Source organism: Lissotriton vulgaris, chromosome 8 (assembly GCF_964263255.1).
Source record: "Lissotriton vulgaris chromosome 8, aLisVul1.2, whole genome shotgun sequence".
NCBI classification, from domain to species: Eukaryota; Metazoa; Chordata; class Amphibia; order Caudata; family Salamandridae; genus Lissotriton; species Lissotriton vulgaris.
The window spans coordinates 1,439,834,739-1,439,853,006 of record NC_141696.1 but is presented as its reverse complement, the minus strand read 5'-3'; the positions used below and the strand labels follow the sequence as shown (position 1 = coordinate 1,439,853,006).

The 18,268-nt window shown below is 48.9% G+C and overlaps 1 protein-coding gene across 5 annotated transcripts in view; it reads left to right on the top strand.

The window, feature by feature from the left end:
• The window catches only part of ZBTB20 (zinc finger and BTB domain containing 20), a 2,236,857-nt gene that overhangs the window by 318,640 nt on the left and 1,899,949 nt on the right, over positions 1-18,268 (top strand). For all 5 annotated transcript variants that reach the window (XM_086935527.1, XM_086935525.1, XM_086935524.1 and 2 more), the window contains exon 2: positions 8,708-8,814. The gene's annotated coding sequence lies outside the window, so the exon portion shown is untranslated. The remainder of the gene's footprint in view (positions 1-8,707; positions 8,815-18,268) is intronic.

Below are 18,268 nucleotides of genomic sequence, written 5' to 3'. Positions count from 1 at the left end.
AGCAACAACATTTTACTGAGTGATGCGTGAGGGCCAATCTCGCCAGAGGAATGACCAGAGCATCGCAACCACTTAAGTTAACTAGGCAATTTGAAGAGGGAAGTTCTGTAGGCTATAAAGAAAACAAGGAACTATCACCATTTTAATCAATGGTGCTCGGCCAGGATGTTAAGAGGGAGATTGTGCTAAGTAGCGAGACTACTTTTAGTCCCCTTTAAAGTAATTAGAAGTGACTTCCCACCATTTACTCAAAGTCCTGAGGCCTCTTCGAAAAGTCAGAGGACCTCAAGGATGCGCAGGCCCGACACCACAGGGTCAGCAAGAAATAGGAGGACATCATCTGCATATAATGCAATCTTGTCCCCCAGCGCCTCACTCCATCTCCAGCCCCGCATCTGACCATCACAACAGATTATACAAGCCAGGGGTTCTATGGCAAGAGCTAAGAAGAGTGGGTAATGGGGACACCCTTGCTAGGTCCCACGCCGGATCAGTAATTTGCGAGAGCAATCCATTGATGAGGATTTGGCCCACAGGTCGCGAGAATAGAAGAGCTAGGAGCAGCACCGACTCAAGATAATTCTAATCGATGGTATCAAAGGCCCTTTCAAAGTCGACATGTAATAAAACTGACACCTCTTTAATGTCACTGATGTCAGCTAGGGCCGCATGTACTCAACAGATACAATGTCTAGGGCTGCGGTTAGGCATAAAGCCACATTGATCTGGGTGGATCAAAGAGTGAAAGACTAATTGCGGCCTAGTCACCAAGATTTTAGCATATATTTTAAATATTTTCAAATATTTACCATAGGGTGATAAGAGGCACAGTTCGTCGCTGGGTGATGTGAGTTAGGGATGACTATGATAGTTCCATAGTCGAGGTCGAAATAAATTGATGCCTTCGCATAAACATATTTTCTTCTGCTTCATTTTCTGTTTGCTCATTAAATGTTGTATAACTTTTAGGCCCTTTGTCCGCTTTTCAAGAAGACTTCAGAAATTCATTCACACAAATTGTGCGTGATGGCCAGGATCTGCCCAAGAATGTTTTTAGGGCTGGCCCAGATACTATGAATTGCGCAGCATTTGCTATGGGCATTTCTGTGGTTATCCAGCAGAATAGCTAGGTGATGATGACCGGATTTTCTGGGGATGTCGAGACTCCTTGATGGGCAAGCCCCTGATGTAGTCAGACTGTTTGGGGATAATGTGGAGTCTGCGCTGGAGCGATTCAGACAGCAGTTTGCACTCGCTAATACCCCCTTGAATACAGGAAATTACGGTGTTTCTTAAAGGTTCTTGCCAAATGTCAGAGGCAACCATTGCAGCCCATCCAACTGTCTGCCTAGACCATTTGTGGATATGGGGGGCAGGGATGATGGCAGAGGTCATGCCCAGCAGCAAGGGCAGCATTTGTCTTATCTTGCAGCAGACATACCTTAGTCACTTTAGACCGCTCTCGTCGTGTCATATAAGGACGGTAGGTGGCAGGGTTAATTTTTGTTTACCTGCCATCACTTTGAAGCAATGGGTCCATCATGTTGTTTAATTTGGCTATGCCCTTCCTCTTTTATCCACAACCCCAGCTATCCCCCAGTTGTCTCTCACATGTTGGCGGGGATGCAGGCCTTAATCTTGTTATTTCCTTCTTTCCAAGAAGGACAGTGGATTGAGACCTGTCTTAGACATCAAGTTTCTGAACAGCTTCTTGAGGTAGGACAGGTTCAATATGCTGATATTGGCCTGAGGTATGACTGTCTTCGATGCTGGGGGCAGTTCATTTGCATTGGAATTTCAGGATGAGTACTTTCATGTCCCAACTCTGCAGTCCCATGGTTTTTACCTCCAGTTTATGGTTTGGATGGTGCATTAACAATTCAGCTTCCTGACATTCAGCCTCATTCTGCCCCATAGCTGTTCATGTAAGGTGAAGTTAGTGATTGTGGCCCATCTTCGCAGGACAGAGATTCATGTATTGTACCTCAATGACCGACTCCTGACGACACCACTCCCATAGCTAACGTCTTGTCACCTTCTGGCGATGATATCGTTGCTGTCCTCCCTGCCCTTTTTCAACAAAGAATCAAAAGTTCTTCTTCAGCCTGTGCAGCTGATTTCCTTTATAGGGGCATCCTCTGCACAGTGTCACAGAGTACCTTTCCACACCTGCAGCGAGTGTGGAGCATTCGGACTATGAAGTCCTGTTTAGACCCAGATGTTTTGGAAGAATCTTCATCTTCTGGCCTTGTGTGTCTTGCGATTGCTTCATGCTCGTTTTCACATGTGAGCTCTGCAGTAGAAGTTCTGAGTGCGGTGGGACCACCACTGGGGATGTTTGTTAAATCACATTTGTTTATCAGATGAAAAGACCCTGACACCTTCAGTGATGGAAGATGGAGGTGAACCTAGTGTGTCAATCCTGCCAGAGCTAGTGGCTGTGACAGGCATATCATCTCTGGGTGGGGAATGTTCCTGGTAGGATGTGGATCCTAAAGGCCACTAGTCTTTGATGGAGTAACAGCAAAATATCAATCTTTCAGAGCTGTGGGCTATTTAACATTACCTCTGTACTTTTCTCCCTTACATAAAAAGAAGGTCTGACAAGGTCTTGAAGCACAACATGACCACCATGTTGGGATTTACTTGACAGTCAGTCCTATGGTGGGTTCTCTAATCTCAGGGCAGATGCAGTCAGCGAGCGTCATCTTCCTGACCATGAGTGGCATCTGCATTCAGAGATTGTGCAAGGCATCTTTGTCCAGTGGATCTGTTCTCGATCTCTGTGAACACACATTGTTTGGCTTTCTGCACCATGAACTCTCCTCTTCGAGGTTCTTTGGTGAACTCTGTATGTCCTCTGCTTCCGCGGGCCCTGAAGGAGGTGAAGATGAATTGGCCACAGGTCTTCCTGCTAGTCCCGGACAAAGCATGGAGGCTGTGGTATTCTAGCCTGTTTAAACCAAGCCTCTCCCCTCCCCCTGAATCTTACTAATTGGAAGCACTTAAGTACCAGTGGAAGGCAGGGTCCTGCAAACAAACCTCCACAATGTATACCTCTGGGCGTGGAGTTTGGACGGATCCAACTAAGTGTTTTTTGTTGCCGCCGAAAGCTGTGGCTATGAACTTGGTGGCTTGTCGTCATTCCACAAAGTCCATCTACTCTTGACAACTGTGCTAAGTTTAAGGCCTGGTTGTTTTGTCTGGTCATGACAAGGCTTTGTTACCTTAACTGTTACTTTTGGCATCTCTGTGTTTAACTAATATTCCTTCCTTTTTCAATTCTCCATCTACGCCGGAATCAACAAAACCCTGCTACACAAGCTCCAAGCCATCCAGAACACCGCAGCCAAGCTCATGACCCAGCATCTATGAGACCTCCACTGGCTTCCCATCGAGAAGAGAGTAACCCACAAGCTACAAACCTACAAATCGGGTATGACCGGATAGGGACCTAGCTGGGATGTAGATTCTCACTCAGTATGAGCTAGAAAATCTTAAGGCAAGAAAGCTTTCCTTTCTTGAGTCCCCTCATTCACCGGGGTTTCCCCACGGTGACATGCTTCATCATTGGGGCCATCTCAACCCGCTGCGGGCTGAGGCGAGCTATGATTTGGGATGAGATGTAGGAGCACAAATCCCTCCACAACTTCGGACCAAAATAACTAAACGAAAAAGTCTCCTTTCGCGTATACAAAAGGAACCTCCGCTCCGCCGACCTTGCCCTGGCAGAGTGGAAGAGCCTTCTCCTATGTCGCATCAAAGAACTGGAACGAACTCCCAGTGAACATCAGTCGCTCCCCCACTTTGCACACCTTCAGGAAGAGCCTCAGGACCTGGTTGTTGGACTGATAGGCAGCTGCACACCCCCAAGCGCCTTGAGACCCTCACGGGTGAGTACGGTGCTTTATAAACCCCTGAGTGATTGATTGATTGTGGTTTTGAAAGGGCTTATGTATATATTTCTAACTGCAGCCTTTGTTATGCTGGAGTGGGACTTTATTTTAGTTTTTACTTTCTTGATGTTTGTACTCCTTGAACAAATGCATAGTTGCACTCTGAGGTTGCCGACTGTTTTTTTGGAAGCACTTCTGCTTGACGCATCAGTGAGCTGCGGCGCTTGTGGTGCAAACGCCATGATCTATGTTCTACCCTGAAAATTGGTGCTTCTGACTTTTTTCCAAAGTAATATCTCCCTTCCATGTGTGGCAGTCTGTCATGTTCCCTCTTCAGTACATTCCCTGCTTAGCACAATACTTACTTGCTAAATCCTCATAAGGAAGCAAAGAGGTTGCACCAGTGGGTTCCCAAATGGTCCCTAACCTTTTATTTTGATAGATCTAGAAAACACTGTCTGGATTATCAATTTTTCATTGGTTTCCTGGTGTGAATAAAGGGAAGGTTGTCCAAAAGCAGACCTTATTAAGAAATACTATCTTGTGTAAGACGATGTCCTACGTTGTGGTCAAGAACGAGCTTTTTAAGTTCCTTTGAGTGCAATCCACCAGAGCCAAGGCCGCTACTATGTCCCTAGATAGAAGCGTACCTGTGTTAGATCCCTGTCAGGCTCCTACTACATGTACATTAGTCCACAAACCAAGCATTAGTGCCTTGACTCTCAGGACCATAGGGAGTGTCATTTTGCCCACTTGTCTGTGCAGTACTTTCTGGGGTGAAGTCCACTCCTCAGACCATACGTCTTTTGGGGAGTTACTGCTTTGGATATCAAATCACAAGGAGAGGCAGATAGAATTAGCAATAAGAAAAGCAACTTACATTCTGTAACGCTCTTCCTGGAGTATACGCTAAGTGCGGATTACTTACCTCCCGCCTCCTGCCTTTTATGTTGATTAGACATTTTTGGCATTAAAAGGACTCAAGTAAAATTGGGCAGAAAACAATGGTGATAAACAGACTTGAGCGCCCCAGGGAGGTGTGTATATGTGTCTCTGTATCTTTATCTTTAGCAGTTTACTGGCTTCCTCAAATTTGTATCATCCAAATATGTAACTGTTGGAAGGTAGTTCTGACACTATGGGCCGCCTGGTTTTTTCGCTTTTCGAGCACCTAATTGTTGAGCTTTTACTGTGGGGGAGCCTCATAATCTGGGCCTCACCCACAGTGAACTCATAATGAAGGAGACTGCATTGAGATTTTACTGGTGTACCCCTGGCTTGACTAGGCTGCTGCGCAGCAGCTGGAGTATGGGACAACGTGCTGGTTACATGCAGACACGGGTGTACATGCTGCGCAGGGGAGATTCCTAGCATGCGCAGTCCAGGAGCGGGTACAAATTGATTGGTGTGGCAGGACTTATGCAGAATTGGGTGGTGACATGGAATCTTCTTTATACCCTGGGAAGGAACATGCCATGGAAAGTCAGTGGGTTTTACTGTGTTTTCACCTCATTATTACCCTATGGGGATGTGGGGCCCATGGCTAAAATGGCTTCCACGAAGCCTACAGATTCCAGATGCGCACTAATGTCCGGTGTAGCGGATGTGAAAATTAGTATTCTGCAGAGTCCACAGTCATATTTGTACTGCTTTTGGGTCGTCCAGAAATGTCATATTTCTCTGAGTCCCTGTCTGGGTTCTGGCCCTGGCAGGTTAGATTAATGACTTTTCTTCCCAGAGCGAAGATCTTCCCTCCAAGGAGAAAAGATAGGTGGAGCTACAAGCCAATCCATCAACTGCTGTCGCTGGGTGCCGAGCACCAAGCTTAACCACAGTGAGGGCAGTGAGGGGGTAAGGAGTTGGTTTTCAGAGGCCATGTGGCCAGAGACACTGGACAGCGCCATTTTGATCAAACCCAGGGGCTGGACAAGAAGGAGGGACAGGGGCAGGGGCAGGAAAGTGATGTGTCGCTGTTTGATAGGACACACAGAGACTTCCTGTCAGCCCCCTACTCAACTTTTAAAAAGTACTTGCACAGAAAAAGAAGCTCTCTCTGGGGTGTGGTCTGCTGAGGTGAAAGGTGCTGGAGCGTGGAGCAATGGGTAGTTGGAAGGAGGAAACCCCTGACTGCCCCCCAGGCCCCTAACAGCGCCAGAAGAAGAACCCAGGACCGGTGCGCAGAAGCAGGGACCTCTGCGCAGGGAGAAAAGAGGCGCAGGGAGCCAGTGAAAAACGCTCCCTGCAGGATGCACCCTCTTGGAGACCCGGAGGACAAACAAGAGTGCTCCCAGTGACTGGGGAGCACCACCAGGAGCAAGAAGACGCAAAAATGGGGCAGATCAGACCCCCAGGGGCTGAGATATGACCCCTAGAAGGTAGGTGACCTTTGACCCCTAAGAAGACCGACGACGAAACGCGTGGGTTCCGCCGCCGGTCTCAGAGATGCCCCCGGGATGGGTCAGGTCCCGGGGCTGCCCCCCGAAAGAAGTAAAGCCGGGGTGCGCAGTCGCACACCGGGTGAAGCTGCCCCCCGCGGGGTGCCAGAAAGCCTCCCTGGCCCCCTCTGAAACCTGCGCCGGTGAGCACCATCGCATTGCCCGTGAAGAGGTGCGGGAGGAGGGCCCCGGGAGCCCAACTCCGGCCCCCGAAGTGCCAAGATGGGAGGGAGCGGCGTCGCACCCCTTCCCCCCCGAAGATTTCCGGGGGGCCAGGACCCCATCTCCGGGCCCCAGCCAAGAGGAGGAGTCCGGGGGAGGGCCGCCGCACTCCCCGGAGGTCCCGCGAGGACTGCGGGAGTCCTCGAGTCTGCCCACCGGAGCAGGCAAACCAGAATGGATCGGCCAGCTCCCGTGGCAGCACCAAAGAGTGCTAGTCGCGCGGGAAGCCAGCGGGGGCAGCTGGGGGTGGGCTCCCCAGGCTGCCCTCCAACCAAGGAGGACAGCGGGGGTCCCGGGTGGGACCGGAGCCCCCCAGGGAAGACCTGCAGCGGTGTGAGGGGCCCAGGTGGGACCGGGCCCCCGAACAGAGGGGGAGCGGCCAGGGGTGGGCTCCCCGAACCGTCTGTGCTCACCTGGGGGTCCTGGTGGGACTGGACCCCTCACCGAGGCCCCAGAAAGCGGCGAAGCGCCAGAGCGGCTCTCCCCGGAGCAGCGGGAGAGCCGCTCATCCAAAATGCGGCAACACCCATAATGCCTTGCAAGCGAGGACCAGCCAGCAAGGGCAACACAGCGTTTTCATGGCTTTTGGTGGCCCCAGAAGAACTGGGTCACCACCCCACATGTATAAAGGTGCTGGGGAGCTGCTGGAGAAGTGCAGTCTCCCCACAGCACGAAGAGCAAAGTCCCACCCCAAGTGTCTTGGGGATTCAAAGGAATCAACCCCTCCAGGCCTCAACTTGCAGTTAACACCTTTGGGGCTGGAACTTTTGTTCTTCAGCTAAGGGTGTTTTGATAATTGCATCAAGGAGTGAAGGGCTGAGTTGGGGATGTCTGTAGAAGGGCTGGCTAGACACTTTTGCTAGGGTGTCTGGCAGTATTTACAACTTAATCCTGTGATCATCTGTGATGCCTTTAGGGGCTTTAATTGCAAAGCATTTTTAATGATATCCAAATGTGCTGAGTACTGTCATTCTAAAGTGTGCGTAAACATGTATTCTTGCTGCTGCGCTTAGGGTAAGACCCCAGACTATTAGCCCTTAAGATGTAGAGGTGCATACTGTATGGTGAGTAGGAGATGCTCAGTCAGGGTCATGTGTCACCAAGTCAGGTGTAGCCTGTTTAATGCTTGTTGAGGTAATGGGGGGGGTTGCCACTGGGATGGTGCCAGTGTGCAGGGCCCTCGCTCCAGGTTAAGACCAATTCACTGCATTGGGGGGCAAGATGATGTGCAAACATGGGAGTGGTGGTACTAGATCCCACCCCCCTGCGGGAGGGCTGGAGATGTTATGCAATGTCACAAAGTAATTCCATCAGCTTATGTATAATTGTAAATTAATGTATAGTATTGAGTGGGGTGTGTGTTTAATAAATGTACTCTTACTTTTATAAAGCAAAGTACAGACTGGACAATCAATTATTGAGTGTTATTTTTGCGCACCTGCAAATAACGATTACTAGCCTACACCACCTCCCTTGAGTAAGCCTCAGACTGCTCTGCAACGCTACCCTCTGAGAGTCAGGCGCTGCCCTAGGGTGTTGAGTTCCCAGTGAAAGACAAATGTGTCATGTTATTTGTGCAGGCCTCACAGATGCAGCCTCGTTTTCCAACAGTATCGCAACCTGTAGTTACATAACCTAGATCACGGTTTCTGACAAATGTGTACCGCGCCTTTGTGTCATCACCTGGTTATGCCAGACAAACTGATGGATGAAGCTTATCTGCTTTTTCCAGGACAAAGCATGCAGGAAGGTGTCCATGTTCCTGAATCATAGGCCACAGGTTGTGGGACACTGGTGGACGACCCCCATGTCCACCTCCAACCGCTGTAATCCGTAGGTAGTCTGCTGATCAGCATTCAGCGTTCAGCACATTCATAGGCTTTTAAATAAATAAATAGTGCCTTGAACACAGTCAAAAAGTGTGACTCTTCACAAGCTAAGTGTACTTATGGGCAACATAGCTAAATAGGTATGTACTTGGTATTTGTATAGTGCCCATTTTTGCCAAAGGCAACAGAGTACTGTAAAGGCTGAAAGTCAATGACTAATTGAAGGAGTAAATACGCTGTTGCTAAATAAAACATAGCTGCACCACCTTAATAACTTGACTGTGCGACTGCCTAACGTGTGTCTTGTTTTGTGTATTCTTAACAGGGGTTAGAGTGCCTTTGTCCCTCGAGGAGCCCATAGAACTCTTTGCATTTAACATAACCGTTAAAGATCGAGTGGAAGAAGTAGCTGTTGAACTATCTACAGTAAAGGTAAAATTACTTATTCTCATTTTGCGCCTAAGTATGCAGAAATCAAGAGATTGTGACAATGCATGGTCGATGGGCGGAAGCAGGCATCAAAGGGTTGGTTAAAAAATACATACATTTATAAATGTTGAGCTTTATGTCCAGTAGGCATACATTTTAGGAGTAGCCCAGAAATCCCAATCAACACATATGGATAGGCAAATCCTCAATTTCGGTGCGCTCTCCTTCATGTGGATTGTTAAAGGGCAAATTTGCAGAAATGTGCATTTGATTCCACTGATTGTCAGAAATAAAAATGTCTTAATGGAATGGAACTTTTCTGCCATCATTGCACAACAGCTTCAAACTTTGTTAGGAGTAAAATGTGGTGTGGAAACGTTGTTAGGTGTCAAATATGGCTTGAAGTACGTTGTAAATGTTTCTGAGAAATTACAAAGATATGGCCTTGTTGGTGTTCACCCTCTCCTCATTGGCCAGCCGCTTGCTCAGCTGCCCCAACCAACTCTAAAGTTACAGCGGGGACATATATGTATCAAGATCCTGATGAAAGCACCTTTTCTTGAGGTGTGCAAAAAATGTTTTTTAAATTGGACCCGAATGTGTTAATTGCAAGTCTAACGCGTTGCACTTCTACTCTGTGAAAGTATATACAGAGCAGTGTCGGACTGGTGCATAAGGCAATCAATCAGGCAGTGCATGGTGGGCTGGTCTCACAGGTCAGTGTGTGGGACTTTTTTGGGCTGTTTGTGGACATATTTTATTGCGTTGTGGGACGGTTTTTACGATTAATTTCCCCGGTATTGCCATAAACATTGCCTACAGCAACACAAATGCATGCAGGCCCCCATACCTATACAGCAAGTCTTTAGAAATTCAAAATTGCCCCGATTTACAAATAAGGGCCACCTTTTTAGCTACTTGATTCCCTAATGGAGGCCACATTTATTTTGGTACCCGGGCCTATTTCCGACCCTGCTTCGGATTTCATCTAGAATATTGAGGTACAGGGGCGAAAGGAAGAGCCTCTCCCTCTTTACTACTTACATACACCTGATGTCTTCTCTCTGCGCATTACTTGAGCAGTCAGCCTCCCTCCGTGTGTATGGTGATTCGAGGAAGCACGTCTCGCAGGCATGCACGCGTATATTCTCCTGCGTGGGTGGGAGACTGTGTTTATATATACATGCTGTGTGTGTGTGTATAAATATATGTGCCTCTGCGTCTCAGAGGCAGACTCAGGGAGACAACCAGATGAATGGAGTTTTAGACAGTACATTAGGGAGGAAAAGCCAGGAGATGCTGCAGAAAACCTAAGCAGCCTCAAGCATTTAGTTGCTGACACACCGTCGGTTCTAGCAGACTTGCTGGCCGGGGTACAAGGGAGCTATCTCCAATGCCAGTTAGCAGGACGGACACGGCAAGGTAAGACATCGGGCCTGGCTCCCTGCTGCAGCTCCTTTTGAGCCAATATGGCATTTTCCAAATTAAACACCTTTTTTCTTTACTTCTTTCACGTTCAATCTACGGAAGTACTTTTAGGATGCAGTAGTGCGGCTTGCTGGATGTTATTTTACACTTTGTGTTTATTGCACTGTTTGAAACAGGTAATAACTGCAGACTTTTTACACAAGGAGTTAAGCCACAACTTGAATCCCAGTAACATTATGTAACGTTTACTTCGTTTGCCATGATGGACGATACCTCGCGAACTTTCACAATGCTGGGAAGTACAAGTACCCTTTTTAAGCGTTTTACCGCGAATGCCTGTTACAACGCAGGGACTTTTTAAAATTACATTCTATGTAACTTAAAAGGAGGGAGAAAGCAGAAACATCCATTTGGCAGCACTCAAAACAGGAATGACAGTCGCCAATGACCTTCAGCTGTGGGTTTCAAGTCAAACACAATTCAGTAGCCTCATCAGTGAAGTCATCAATGATGTCATTTAACCTGTCATTAGTGATGTAATATGTGAGGTCATAAGCAGTGCATGGTAGGGGCGCAAGTTATAGTTAGCGCAGTAAACTATAACTGGCGAGTTTTAATGTTTTTTGTTTTGAAAGAATAGTTTTTTTTATTATTGCAAGGCCTAACTATAATGTCTCTTTAATTTTTGTTTTTTATCCACTCAATTTCTATGGTTTTTTTATATGAACTGAAATCTTGGTTCCTTAACTAACTATAACACCACTTCACTTTTTGTTTTTCAATGAATTTTTGGGGTTTTGTGATCATATTCATTCAACTCCTTCAATGAGCATACGTTTTGACCGTGTACAATAGGGGGTGGACTCAGAGCCTGGTATGCAGTCAACCCCCATTGGTAGCCCATCCCCTGCCGCTCATCACCTTCAACCATGTGGCTAGACCCTGGAGCTACCTCCTATGAGCAGCCCATCTCCTGTTGGTGTTCAATCCCTTACAGTCACGTAATCCTCCAAGGACACCCACCCAATATTCATGGTTTTTTGATAGTTTTTTTTTTTTGCGGTTATGTCTCACAAGCAGCATACCTGGACAGCGCAAGCTTGACCTTTTAATGCTTGCACAGTCCAGAGGTACTCCGTCGTACTCCCACAAGACCTCACTGAGGCCCTCGTTGAGGCCTGTGGTACTCCCACTGATCCTCATCGGAGGCATCACTGGGCTTCACAGGGTACAGCTAGTCCAGTAGCAAGCTAAAAAAATATTTTAGCCCAGGAAGGAGTTGGCCCTCTGTGTGCCCCTCACATGGCTCCCCCCAGTCGTTCCCCATCTTCCCCCTGCCCCTGCCTGTCCCTAGTACCCTTTTTTTTTAAACTCAGGACACAAGCACCGCGTCCTAAAATGATGGCCACAACATTTCTGTTGATGACACGGCCAGCCAATCAGATAACTTGTTAATGGCCCCTAGTACTGATAGGTCCAACAAGAAAAACATCCTCCCAGCCAGTCAGAATGCTGTATGTTTGTAATTTGTGGTACTGTGAGAGTACCACAGTACTCACACAGGACCAACCTTCCAGATATCACAATATATTTAAGCTTACCTTATCCAAAATCTGCTGAACAGATTTACCCCAAATCACAAAAGCCTACCTTCTTTCATATTTGCTGTAATTCTGTTCAACTGTTTTTCTGTATCACTTCTGAATGTGTCCCCCCCCCCAGCCCCCTCTCAAATTCTCTGCCCACCGTAGCAGATCACCCCAAAACTTCCCATGAAGGTGCTGATGTGGATCAACTTTTTGGGAAAGTTTCATGAACATTTGTAAAATTGCATCAAAGTTATTAGCAAAACAAAGAGCTCTCTTCCTGTGAAAGTTCTGACCTACCTATAACTATATAACTACACAGTGGTGGCTATACACATACATAATATTTGTAAAAACAAATGTCTTGGCTAATAACAGACCTAATAATGAAATTAATCTCTTAAAGTCTTTAAAGTCCTACTCTCCTACTTCCCGGTCTAAACTCACCTGTTTAGAATTGTGATTTGTTCTTTTGGGAAAAGAGAGCAGTTGAATACAGCCAAGGAAAGAGCAGGTGGGCTTTGAGGAAGCTAAGACCCTAGGTCACATCCCTGTTTGTCTTTCTATCTGCCAAGTTGGTTGAAGCCTTCCGATTCTCCTCCTTTAATTGCCAACTGGTATCTTATTTGAGAGGGTAACATGCTTCCTTTTTCAAATATTTATTGTTGTAGTTTTTTCTAGGGCATGTATAAAAAAGTTTGCTAGTGCTATGTACACAGTGAATATATCTATTCACTGAAAAAAAACAAAGGTTACAGGGACGTTATAGTTTGGAAATAGAATAAAAAAATCCTTAGAAATTCACTAAAAAATAAAATAGTTACAACAATGTTATAGTTATGTTCAGATTTTACACACACAAAACCATAGAAATTCATCAGTTATAGTTAGAGTTATTTCAAGTAACTATAACTTGTGCCCAAGGTAACTATAACTATAACGTGCCCCTCCGCCATGCAGTTTTCTCATCAATAGTTTTATAGAAAATGTTACACTGAATGATGATGTCATAGAACATGTCATGAGTAATGTAGTATGTGGGGTAATTAGCAGTTCATGGCGAGGCCATTTGAGGATTTAGGGAGTCAGTCCCCTGTCCCATAAAAAGAGTTAAAAAAACATCTACGTGGGCAGGGTTAGGATACTGTTCCCACTCGGCCTGGAGGTTGGGTCCCAGTGGGACCCTCCTTGGGGCAAAGTTTTTTTTCAAACGTGACCATGGATCCATATCTCCTCCATAGAACCGCAGTCCTGCTAAAAAAAAAGAAGTGGGCTCCTGCCCTTTTAAATCTTACTTTATGTTAAGAACATAGAATTTCACGGAAAATACAAGGTTATAGGGTCATTATAGTCAGGTGAAAATGTCAATTAAAACATACCGTTTTAAATGAACCAAAACTTGCGCACTCGCCAAGCACGGCTAATGACATAACATATTAAATCGCTCATCAATCATTCAGGGATTAATAGAGCGCACTACTCAACCGTGATGGTCTCAAAGAGCTAGGGGGTGGGGTTTGGGCAGCTCTGAGGTTAACCGAAAACCCAGGTCTTTTCTGAAAGTTTGCAGTGTTGGGCTTCCTCTGATGCTGAGGGGGAGTTCGTTCCAGGTCTAGGTCACTATGTAGGAGAAGGATCTGCTCCCCATTTCTGGCTCTGCAGATGCTGGGGACCTTGGCAAGGGCCAGGTCTGCGGAGCAGAGGTTTCTCTTGAGGGTATGGAAGGAGATTCTTTTGTTGAGGTATTGGGGTCCGGTGTTATGGAGGGCTTTATAGGCGTTTGTGAGCAGTTTGAAGATCGACCCTCGACCCTGTCTTCAGGCAGGTCGCTCCCCACGACGCGCAGCTTCACCTGACTGCGCCTGTGATCCTGTGCTCCTGCTTCCGACTCATTCTGTGGGTGTTCGAGGCCTGCCTCTATCCGCAGGCTACCACCTGCGCCTCATCCCTGGTGGCGAGTGGGCTTTAGGTTTGTTGTTGCCACTTGTTTCGTGCCCCCAGTATCCTTTTGTGACCCCTTGTATTTGTGCCCCAGTTGTACTGTGACCGCTTGCATTTGTGACAGTATTGCCTCTGTTTTCAGCTGTTTCCCTGTTGCCTTGCCTTAGGCTTGTTTTTTCCTTCCGGCCCGCCCGTGCCCCTATTGGCTCCCTCCCCCCTCCCAGCTGCTCCTCCCTGCCACCTCCTCTTCTTATGGCGGCCGTGCGCGGCAGTGAGAGCGACTCTTGACCCTGCCTTCAGGCAGGTCGCTCCCCACGCCGCGCAGCTCCACCTGACTTCGCCTGTGAACCTGTGCTCCCGCTGCTGACTCGTTCTGTGGGTGTTCGAGGCCCGCCTTCACCCGCAGGCTACCACCTGCGCCTCATCCCTGGTGGCCAGTGGGCCTTAGGATTATTGTTGCCACTTGTTTTGTGCCCCCAGTATCCTTTTGTGACCGCTTGTATTTGTGCCCCAGTTGTACTGTGACCGCGCCGAAGGCAAGCCCGTCTGCGCCCGTCCGCGCCTGGACCGCACCCAGCGCCAGAACCCCTGGACCCGTAAGCCGCCACAACACCAGACTGCACTACGACTCCAGCACCCTCCACGCACTCACTCCTGCTACCGGGCGACCCTGAAGCGCACCCAAGGCCCCTTCACCTGCCGGAACTGTAGCTTCACCAGCATCCGGCCCGCCAAACCATCAACTAGAGAACCCAACCACCTCCGATGCATCCTCCTCAACATCCTCCTCAACACCCGCTCCGCTCGCAAGCACATCATCGAACTCTGAGACCTCCTAGACTCAACCACCCACGACGTCGCCTTCCTGACGGAGACCTGGCTGAACACCACCTCGGCACCAGACATCGCCATAGCCATCCCAGAAGGCTACAAGATCTCCCTTGACTAAAACAGAGGGATTGGCACTGCAGCGCAGATGGCGAGGTCATCTCTATTACACCACTTATTCAGCATTTGCGAGAGGGGTGTTGATTTGGATCAGGGCCGGGGTCCCCTTTCAGGTGACTGATCAGCTGGTAGACCCTGAGGGCCGCTATGCAGTGGTTAGAGGACGCCTTTATGGGCGGGAGGTCACCCTCTGCAGCATCTATGCCCTTAATGTAGAGCAGGCGCCCTTTTTGGAGAATTTATCTGTCGCCCTTGCAGTTTATTTTACGAACCCGGTATTGATGGGATGGGATTTTAACTCTATTGCGAACGAGACCATGGACAGGTCCCACCCTCCTATACCCACAGCTCCGATTCATAAACTAGCGAAAATCAGGGCCCAGTGGCAAGATCACTGGGGATTTATAGATGTTTGGCGAGCGCAGCACCCATATGATAGAGACTATTCATACTTCTCGGCTTTGCATGACTTGCATGTACGACTTGATGCGGTCTTGTGTAGTCCTGGCCTGGTGCCTATGGCGATTGGTAGCGAATATTTGTCGCCCACTATCTCAGACCATAATCCGTTATTGGTGAGTTTCTGTTGGGTTGCGGAGCGCCCTATTGTTCCGACCTGGAAACTGCGCCCGGAGTTAGTGGAGGACTCAGCCTTTCGTGCGGAGCTGGGAGATGGGGTTGAGCGATATTTTGCAGAGAATGAAGGCACAGCAGCGACAACTGCCCTGGAGTGGGACGCTTTTAAAGTAGTGGTCCACTGGATATGTATTACCAAATGGGTGGGAGTGCAGAAACTGCTGCTGCAGGAAATCGAGACTGGGGAACAGGCCCTTAGGGAGGCCGAGCGTGCCCACTCTAGCGGTTCTGAGACACGGGACATGGTCCAGACCCAGAAGGAAGCAGTGGCAGTGGTTGTGGAGCGCTTAAGGTGCTTCGACCATAGAGCTTACTTGGCCCGCCCGCATGCTGAAAGGGATAAGGTGGGCACCCTATTGGCTTGGTTGGCCGACCCCGTTCCTAGATACGTGCCCATATTGGCGCTGACTTCATCATCGGGACGATTAGAGTACATGCAACATCAAATAAACGATTGATTCCGATCTTTTTATGCAGACCTATATACGAGCCAAATGCAAACCGGGGAGATGGATGTGCAGGCGTTCTTGGAGGAGCTGGAGCTGCCTACCGTTGAGGTGGAGGAGGCGGAGACCCTTGGCCAGGACATTACACTTACTGAAATTTGCTTCGCCATTAAGCAGTTGGCGTGCAACAAAACTCCGGACAGTGATGGGCTGCCCATCGAATTCTACTTAGCGTATATCGACTTCCTGGCTCCCAGATTGCTGGCGGTGTATAAAGAGGCCAAACAGTGGGGTGTTCTGCCGACCTCCACTAGAGAGGCTGTTATCATTCCCCTCCTAAAACCAGGGAAATTTCCGACCGACCCGTCCGCATATCGGCCACTATCTATGCTCACCACTGATTACAAAATATTGAGTCGGGTGCTGACTACTCGACTCCTTCCCTTTTTTTTAATTTTTTTTTATTAAAATATATTTTTATTGCAGAGTTATAAACCACAGGATACAATTAATCAGCCAGTTCACTCGTGATATCCCCCCATCCAATAAGAAATCCAAATCGTACACAGCCATTCAGCCCGCATCCCGGAGGCCGGGCGGCATAATACTACGTTCAGTAGGAAAACATCATGGTGCACGTCCCATAGGGACCATGGTTGAAATATCGTTTTGCGTATCTGCTTTTACCCCCCCACCCACAACATCACTCCCGTCAGCCATCCCAGTGAGAATCAGCGGTATCGCCCTTGTCGGGACCTGCCCTAGGTGCTATGAGTTGTCACACCTGGCCGCTCTCCCCTGCCATTCCACGCTCCACTCAGTACCCACCATCCTAGTAGGTCCTAGGTGCCCTAATGGGCTACCATCTAACGGCTTCCGGCCCACCCCAAACTCCCATTAACCAACCCCCCCAGAGCCCCCCTCCCCTGGCAACTGCTAAGGTGTATGCCTCGTCCTGCCGAATTGGATGGATCCACTACAGTGCATGGTGCAATACTTTTGTGTTCGCCCCGCGGTGTCCACCGGCCTAGTTTTCACCATCCTCATCCTCTACCAAAGAATCACGCAACGCCTGTACCACTAACTCCCATGCACGCGCCGCATCCAATGCCTTCTCGTTCCCCATCTTGACAGCCTGCTTCATCCGGAGCACACTTTCGCAGTCAGACCACCGCAGCAATTCATTCTTCCATCTACGAATTGAGGGTCCCCCCCTGGACTTCCAATGCCACGATATTTCCCTCTGCGCCAGTATTAGACCCAGGTCAATGAATTTGCTTGTCATCTTGGTGTGTTTAGTATGCGGGAACCAAAGCAGCAGGCACGCCGCCATATCAAATTCCACCTCCCTGTCAGTCACTTCGTTCAGGAGTTCCCCTACCTCCGCCCAATAGGTTCCCAGATGTGAACACCCCCAAAACAAATGGTCCATGTCCGCGCCCACAGACGAACACCGTGGGCATCGGGCATCCGGCACCTGAAAGTACCGCTGTAATTTCTCAGGAGTTAAATAGGCCCTATGAAGCACATAGAAATGCACTTGCTGAAAGCGCGCGTTTCTCGTGCCCTTCCACGTGCGCCGCAGGATATGGCCCCATGCCGTATCCGGTATGGGCCGGCCCACGCTCTCTTCCCATTTAGCCTTGAGCCCTTGGAGTGGTTCCAATCCCTCATTCAGCATCCTATTATGGAGGCACGTCACAGCTTTGAACGTACCTGCCGCCATCACCACATATTGGCACGCCATAGTCGTTGTTGGTTCCATGAGCCCCCCTTTCCAGTGCTTCTGTATGGCAGCCACCACCGCTGCGTGTAGGAGGAACCCCCCATCTGGCAACCCAAACTGGTCCCGGAGTGCTTCGAACGGGGCCAGAGCCCCGTCTATGTATAAGTCGCCTACCACCTGCAGTCCCGCATCTTCCCAATCCAACAACGGGGACCAATCTCCCCCGTGCGGCAAAGCCGTCAGCATTCCGATCGGGATCTCCGGGGCATAAGGCCGTGATGCCTTCGCTCTCCGAAGGCTCCTCTGCCAGCACAGCCGGAGTGTCCGCTCCTCCATAGTGAGGGCCCGCAACTCGAGCCTCTGTTGCATGATGATGTAGGACAGCACGTGGCGTTGTATCCCCCGATCTCGGTCCTCCTCTGGGCCCCGAAATACCCTAGCTACATTCTGAGTAAGGACCTGCAGCTGCGCCGCAAGGTAATACAGCTCGAGGTCGGGCACAGCCATGCCCCCTTCTAGCTTGGGGCGAAGTAGCGTGCTCAGGGCCACTCTACGGCGGCCGTGCCCCCATAGGAAGCCAATAATCATTGACCGCAGGTCTCTAAAGACTCCTTGGGGAATCCAAACAGGCAGCGTTCGGAAATAATAGAGGAAGCGGGGGAGCGCCACCATTTTCAAAAGTGCAATCCTACCCAGAACCGTCAGCGGGAGGGTCAACCAGAAAGACAAGCTGCCCCTCAGTGCCC